The sequence below is a fragment of the Meleagris gallopavo genome, chromosome 26 (genome assembly GCF_000146605.3).
Source record: "Meleagris gallopavo isolate NT-WF06-2002-E0010 breed Aviagen turkey brand Nicholas breeding stock chromosome 26, Turkey_5.1, whole genome shotgun sequence".
Taxonomy (NCBI): domain Eukaryota; kingdom Metazoa; phylum Chordata; class Aves; order Galliformes; family Phasianidae; genus Meleagris; species Meleagris gallopavo.
Genome location: NC_015036.2, coordinates 2,425,971 through 2,433,530, shown reverse-complemented (window position 1 = coordinate 2,433,530; position 7,560 = coordinate 2,425,971). Strand labels below are relative to the sequence as shown.

General features: G+C 50.4%; 1 protein-coding gene across 2 annotated transcripts in view; it reads left to right on the top strand.

Moving 5' to 3' along the window:
• OPCML (opioid binding protein/cell adhesion molecule like) overlaps window positions 1–7,560 on the top strand; it is a 293,448-nt gene that overhangs the window by 28,595 nt on the left and 257,293 nt on the right. The window contains exon 1 of one of the 2 annotated variants that reach the window (XM_010723622.3): window positions 7,139–7,155. The exons of the other annotated variant lie outside the window; for it this stretch is intronic. The gene's annotated coding sequence lies outside the window, so the exon portion shown is untranslated. Of the gene's footprint in view, window positions 1–7,138; window positions 7,156–7,560 lie in introns of those variants that run through there. 2 annotated transcript variants of the gene reach the window in all.

Sequence of the window (7,560 nt, the reverse complement as noted above, 5' to 3'; positions counted from 1 at the left end):
GAGGAGGAAGCAGCACCTAGAGGCTCAGGTGTGTGGTGGTGTGGGGCAGCATCCTGCCTCCATGCTGCTCACTGCTTCCCTTAGGCTTCAGGCATCTTTCTCTCCCCCATCCCCTCACAGATTTTCTTCACAGGGTCGTTCAAGTTAGAACAGATCCTTAAAGGCCGTCTGCAATGAACAGAGACACCCACAGCTCCATCAGGTGCTCAGAGCCCCGTCCAGCTGTGACCCTGGCTGACTGAAGGGATGGAGCAACATCACCTCTCTGGGCTTTGCTATCCTTACTGGAAAAGCCATTTCCCTTATATTCAATCTAAATCTCCCCCCCTTTTAGTCTGAAATCACCTCCCCTCACCCCATCCCAACAGACCCTACTAAAGGATTTGTCCTCTCCTTTCTTACAGCCCCCTTTAGTTACTGAAAGACAGCTCTCAGCTCTCCCAGGAGCCTTCTCTTCAGGTTGAACATCCCCAGCTCTCTCAGCCTGTCCTCATGGAGAGGTGTTCCATCCCTTCTTGGAAAGTCTATGGCCAGGAGACAGCATGCTTGCTATGAGACCCCGAATTGCTTCTGCTGTAGGTGCTCCTCCATCCTCACGTGCCCTCAAAGGAGTCTCTGGATGGGGTGATGGTTGGGCTGGATGTTCTGAATGGTCTTTTCCAGCCCTAATGATTCCGTGATTCTACGATGCAAAGCATCAGAGCTCAGCGTCGTGGCACAGGGAGGTTGGCTGAGGGTTTGGCTTTTGGAGATTGGCTCTGGAGTCAAGAGTCCTTGAAACTTTAGAGGGAAAATGGAGAAGTAAGCATTTTTTCCTATTTCTGGACATCTAGCACCTCCAGCTCCTGGAGCTAACAGGCTCCCTGTAGCTCTCTGCTTGTTAGTGTATGGTAGCTGGATAAACATGCTTTATTTCTTTATAAAGGGGAAAGGTTGTTTACAAGTTGTAAAGCAGGATGGAAATGTTTTCCATCAGAAGAGTTCCACGAACAATAGCAAAATAATGTTTAAAAAGCCCTTGAAGTGTCCCTTTCAAATGAAAAATCAAAGCGCTGGGATGAATATTAAGCACGGGCAAAAACCAAGGTATTAATACTTATTAATGAACTAAGAAAAAAAAAGAATGAAATGCAGGCAAAAGCAGCAGTGTATGTCTGGCATCAAAACCTTTGTGAATCCAGATCTCCCCAGGAGGAGGTCGTGGTTTTGCTTTTAGATCAAGAATTGACGAAATCTCCCCTCACTCCTGACTCCTTTGCTTGCTGCATGGGAAGGAGGGGAAGGGCCCAGCTGGGTCTGAGGGATAGGATGGGAGGACCTGTGTTTCTGCTGAATTCCCCTTCTCCTTTCCCCTGCTGTAGCAGGGATAGAGGAAGATGCTTTCACATCAGCTTCTGTGATGGCACACGCTGACTCAGAGCAAGGCTGCCTTGCTTTGAAGAGCAGGGCCAAGGAGGACGCTGGCCTCACTGCGTGGCCAAACTAATTACAAAATAAAAATATTTCTGAGTGCCAGAGGAGGGAGCCAGCAAAGCACAGGAAATCTGAAAGATTTCACTTTTTAATGACATCTTTTTCTAATGAAATGGGGATAAATCGATCAGCGTGGCACTGCGCTTTGCTTGGGCAGCGTCTGGAGCTTGGGAAGGAGTTGGAGGAATGCACTGGTGCTGAGTTGGGTGCGCTCATTGCAAAGGCACAGCTTTGACTTCTAAAGGGATAAGGATCTCTGCTGTGTTAATGGGCTCTGTTGGTGTTGTTTTTTTCTTTCTGCCAATGGCATCATCCCTTGTAGGATGTGTTTGTATGGCAAGAGGAGCCCTTACACGGATTGCTGGCACAGCGGGGAGCAGAGGGACGTGGTGGTGCTGGGAAGAGCTGGGGGAGGCAGGGAAAAGGCCATCTGGGAGATGCTGCAGGCAGCTTCTCCCTGCAATGCTGCTGTCACAGACAGGGACGCTTGGCCCTGGCTAATGCAGGCGTTCTGCATGGTGGCCCTCCCAAAATGGTTGAGTCCAGCCCCAAATCTCCTCTCTGGCATCAGGGATGGGCAGCAGCTGGCATTGCCAGGCTCCTTGGGCCTTGCCTTTCTACTTACTTGCATTCCATTCCCTTACAAACTCCCATTCCCCATCAACTTGCCTTGCGATGTGCCGCATACGAAATGGAGGAGATAAAATTACAGTATCTCAAAATTGGCCGGGCTCGGTGCAATATATAACATACCAGATGGCACTCCATGATGCCTCTGAAATATCTGTGCAATAGCGTTTTAAGAAACGTATAAGTGATCAGGCAGCATATGGAAAATACGTTCTGTGCTGCACGAGGGAGCTGTGCCCCCTCTCCTGGCACCTGCTCACCGTGCAGGCTTGGGGTGCGCCGAGCATCGCCCCATGGGACCCAGATACCCTGGGCAGGGTTGTGCCGTGCAGCTGTGCCAAGGATAGCATTGCAGCATTGACTATCCTTGTTTTTCCCTCCTCTGTGCTGCTTGCTGTGTGCCTCCATGCAGCGGTAAGGGATGGGGTGGCAGCTTGGGGTTTGGCTTTGCAGCTGTAGGGTTGTGCTTGGGGTGTGTGCTCTGTGCTGCCCGTGTTTGTAGCGTTATTGGGAGCTGTCAGTCTGGCGTGCTGTCTGTCTGTCTACCCATTGACATAAAATCCCCTGTGTATTGAGTGTCTGTGAGAGCGCCACGGACAGACACTTGCTTGGAGTTCCTGATTTGCTTTATTGCCCTCTGTTCCACACTTCCAATCTGGGAATTTGGATCAGAGCTTGCTCCTCATTTTTGGATTAACCTGTAGAAAAAACAGAAGTGGAAATCTTGCAGAAAGCAGACTTCCTTTCTTTGTCTTTCCTGACTTTGTCCTCTCTGTTATCTCGACAGCTTTCTATTTGCTGCTGTGTTTCCCTTTAATCTGCAGCCCTCTGTTCTTACCTGAGCTACAGAGGACTGACGAGTAAAACCACTGAACTTGGCGATAAATGAAAGGGAACAAAGCTTAAAATGTTTTCTTTCTCTCTCATTAAAAAGAAAAAAAAAATAGGAAAAGGAAAAAACTCATCTTCCAAAGCACACAGCCCATACGTGATGCCGGGATTATCCTTGAAGCACCTCCTGCTTATGGATCAAGATGCATCATTTCTGCCCTGGTTTGGTTTTTTTATCCCCCCTGTGTTCAGTCATTTTGATCACAGCTAGAGGAACAAAAGTATGTGGCTCTGAGGGGAGGAAACCCTGCCCCAGTGCTGGCAAGGGAATGTTGGCTTCTTATGGAATGGAGAGGCAGATAATGTTTTGTACATGGCAAGGGAACGACTCCTATGGTCAAAGATCCAAGTCCTGAGCGGGCAGAGACTCCTGAAAGCTTTGGTGGACACATTTCCATCACAGCTCTTCCCACCCTGCTGCTGCCCATTGGAGAATACTTGGTGGGAGCTGGGGGCTTTGAAAGTGGCCAGGAGCACACAGGCATGCACAGAGCTTGGCATCTTCTTGGGGTGCCTAAAGACAGGCTAAGAGGCAATAGGCACAGATTGTCTGTGGCACTGGGGTTGGAAGCAGATGATCTTGAAGATCGCTTCCAACCTGAGCTCTTCTTTGATTCTGTGATGTTCTCTTGTGTTTCAAGAGAAAGCTTTATTTTATGGTGAGGATGGTCAAGAAAAGGTTGCCCAGGGGACTGTGGAGAGTCCGTTCTTGGAAGTGCTCAGAAATCAAGGACTTGGTCCAGGGCAGCCTGCTTCAGCATGAGTATGGCTTCATCCCATCAAACCTTCCCCTGCCCATGGGGAGGTGTGACAGAGGCTCAGGGTCATGCAGAGCTCTGGGGACAGCCCTGGGATCTGCAGTGGGTCCCCGGATTTGCTGTGTGCTCAGAGCACGTCTTTGGAGAGGTGCCTCGTCCGGCTCTGGGCTGGTAATGGTTTGTGATGGGAATTAGTGCCCCGTCCATCTGGCCCCATTCTGCCATCTAACGAGAGGAGATAAGTGCACTTAACAACACACCGGCTCTTGTTCAGGCCCCTTCTTCCCAAGCCAGAATCAATAGCAGGTCTCCTCAGCTTTTAGAGACTTAGATCCAGTCTTTTCATCTCTCTCTCTCTTTCTCTTTTCCCAAGCAGCACACGTTTGATTTTTCTCTTTTTTTCCCCCTGCACGCCGCAGAAATTTTCCCATTCTCCCTTTCATCTGAACCCGCACAGCACTCGCCCAGCCAGGGCTGCAGCTTGAGCTCCAGATAAGGAGCCCCGCAGCGCCTGGGCTCCCTGCTCCCCATCTCCACCTGGGTGTGAGCGCTCCTACAAGTCGCCTTTATCTTCAAAGTGCTTTACAAGCACTAATTAATCCTCCCAGCACCCCGCTGCTGTAGGTGAGGGAGCCTTCACCCACAGTGCTGCTTCCTCTCTCCTGTTCCATGGCGTGGGGTTTCTCTCCCTGTGGATCCCTGCTTTGCTTGCCTGTTACTGGGGAGCAGGACCCTTTCCACCGTGTAGCATGGCTGATTTCTGCAGTGTTGCCTGCAGGTTAACACAAACCTGAGGAATGCCTCTGATCATCACCTCTGATGTGGAGGTGAGCGGTGCTGTTTGTTGAGCCCCAGCCTGCTTGCCCTTCTATTTTGCTGCTGCCCAACTGAATTCGCTTTGGTTTGCCTTTACTGCGAGTTAGCTTGTCTGCAGTTGGTCATCACCAGGATGAAGCAGCACGAGGTGATGCATCCACCTGGTGCACACACGCATCTGTGGTGCTGCTGTGGTCTCCTCGTGCATGGAGCTGATGCTGGAACGCCAGGAGCAGGGCTGCAGGGAGCTGAGTTCTCCCAGGGCGGCCTTTGCTGGCATCTTCTGTTTACTTCTTTAGTAGCTCTGAGTTCAGAGAGGCTTTTTTTTTTTTTTTCCCTTTCCTTTCCTTCCATGAAATGCAAATCAATAGATGTTGTATTCACATTCTAACAAGATGTCAAGGAGAAAAGGGTAGCCTTTCATTCAGGGAGAGATGCAAACACAGGCAGGGAGAGGCGAGGGGACAGGAAGGGAGGGGGGGCTGGGAAGGGTGGGGGGGGGGGGGCGTCGTAGTGGGGGTGGGGATGGTGGCTGTGCCTTGTGCAGGGCACTGCCAGCAGGGAGAGCAGCAGCTGGGCACCAGGCAGTGGGACTGAGCCCGCAGGCACGATGCCCATAGGCACGATGCTCTGTCCCATCCTGCTGGAAAGTGGAGGCTGCAAGGAGAGAGTCGTGGGATCTCCAGCTTCTTAAGGCAGTGCGTTGCTCCCCCATGAGTCTGGGGGGGGTCCCAGATGTAAATATGCATTAAGACAGCTTGGGAAAAAATACTGCAGACGCACATCGAAGTGGTGTTTAAATGTGCCCAGCAGACCATAATGTCTCCTTTCAGATCCAGTGCTGCTGTCAAATTTGAATATACAGTTTAGATTCTGTGCCTTATATCAAGAAACAAACAAACCTATACATCCCCAAATATCCCAGAAAAGCTCTGCTGGTGAAGTACATATTTATACATCTTTTATTTTGTCTTGGAAATCAAACAGAACAGGCCAATTCCCTGTTCAGCCCTGCACTAGTGAGCAGCAACAGATGCTTTTGCCCAAGCACGGTTGTTCCCATTTTACAGATGGGAAAGCAAAGGCAGTGATGTCCTGAAAGTCTGGTCCTAGGCTGTGCTTGTCTAACCAGCCAATGCACATGGAAGGAGAGCAGCTAAACGGGTGCTGGGTTTGTTTAATAGTTATTGGAAGGTTTTGGGGTGGAAATGCAAGCCCTAGCATACGGGAGGAATGCTGTGGGAGGAGAAGAAGTAAGAATGTGTTGTTTCAAAATGTGCCCAAATATAGCTTTTCAGCTCTGGTTTTGAAAGCGGAGCAGCATGCTTGTTCTGAGGCCATCAAACACGCTCGTTAATTAGAAATTATTTCTCTGTTCCTTTCTTTTGGTTCTGTGAGGATAACGGTACCGCGTTTTTCCTCGGGTGGGTTTCCCAAATCCTCTGTGAAGTGAAGAGCGATGCCTTTGGGGTCTGGGGAGGGGTGTAGGGGGAGCTGGCTCACTCAATGGCCATGCAGGGTCTCGTGCCCCAAAATCCCTCTTGGTTGGCAGAACGGGTCCGAGCTGCACAGGTTTGCTTTGGGAGGATGAATTTGTTCACTGTCGGCCATTTGGGTGTCAATGAGTGGAAATCCAGCAGAGAAACATCGCTATGCTCATCTCAGGCTGAACGATGCTGCTTGTTTGTTTTTTTTTGCTCACTGCGATGATTTAGCTCTTCCAGAGGTCAAGGCTGTTGTGAACAATGTAGCTTTACTCCCATTAAAAGATAAAAATCCCGGGCGCGTTTGCTGCATCGTGCACAAACTCACCTAAAGGGGGTGGGAGGTGGGGTGCCTTCAGTGGATGACGTGGGAACGGGGTTGAGTTAAAAGCTTTTTAAGAACTTGTGGTTTATTCATGGGGAATAGGAAATGAATAGAGATGGATGGGTGAAATGCAGCCCAAGTTTGTCCTGGTGGTGTGTGTTTGGCTTCCATCCCTCGCTGGGTGAGCGCCATGGTTGTGGTGTTGCACATGGCAGGTGCCCTTCCTGCTCTTGTTTCTGTGGGGGGGAACGCAGCATGGGGGGAAATTGATGGTTTTTCTGCTTTATTTTCTGCTTTGTTGGCAGATGGTGCCTTTAAGGCCAAAAGGGGTGTGGAGGGAGAAGGGAGGTTACAGTGCTGCACCCCCTGGACAAGGGGGGTGGAAAAAGAGATACGAAGGGGGGAGCAAAGCAAAATAGTGGGATGGTAGAGGGCAACGTGCGGGAGCTCATGGTGCCAAAAAGAGTGAGTACAGAGCTAAAAGCCCAAAGTCTTGGCTAAAAGCACCTTTAGGCTGGCCTGCAATTAAAAAGAAAAGAGACTTAAAGCCTAAAAGTAATGGGGAAAGAGATGGTGTTGTGCCAAAGGAGCCGTTTTAGTTTGCCTTTATGCATTTTAAAAGGCTCACGATATATTTTTAACAAAGCCGCGATGAATATGAAACAAGAAGCTCTTTCTGTTGTTTGGTGAATGTCAAAAGCAGCGTTATTCCATTTGGAAACTTCTTAACAGCGCGGCAGAACCGATCCCTGGGGTGCAGAAATGCACTGAGTTGGAGGTGGGGGGGCTGTGTGAGGGGGTCTTTTTGGCTGGCAGATATCATTGTGCCCCCATGAGGAAGCTGGGGATGGAGCTGGGGGGCTGGGGCAGAGGGATGGATGGCGGTGCGTTGGGGATGCTCAGGGCTGGGCAGCGGCGTGGGAATGTGATCTGGGGGGCAGGGAGAGGATTTAAAAACTCTGCTTTGGTGGAAGCTGGGTGGGGTATCGGTTTGGGGGGCAGCAAGAGCAGAAAACCCCGTTCTGGGTGTCCTTTGGGAGCTGCTTAACGCACAGAAGGGCGGGAGGCTGGGGGGGAAATAGTGCTCTGGTTGGGATGCAAGGAGACAGTTCTCTGTGTCAGATTTTTGTGCAAAAACCACCCACTCACGCTCCCAAGCTGGGAGCCTCTGCTCGCCTCCCTT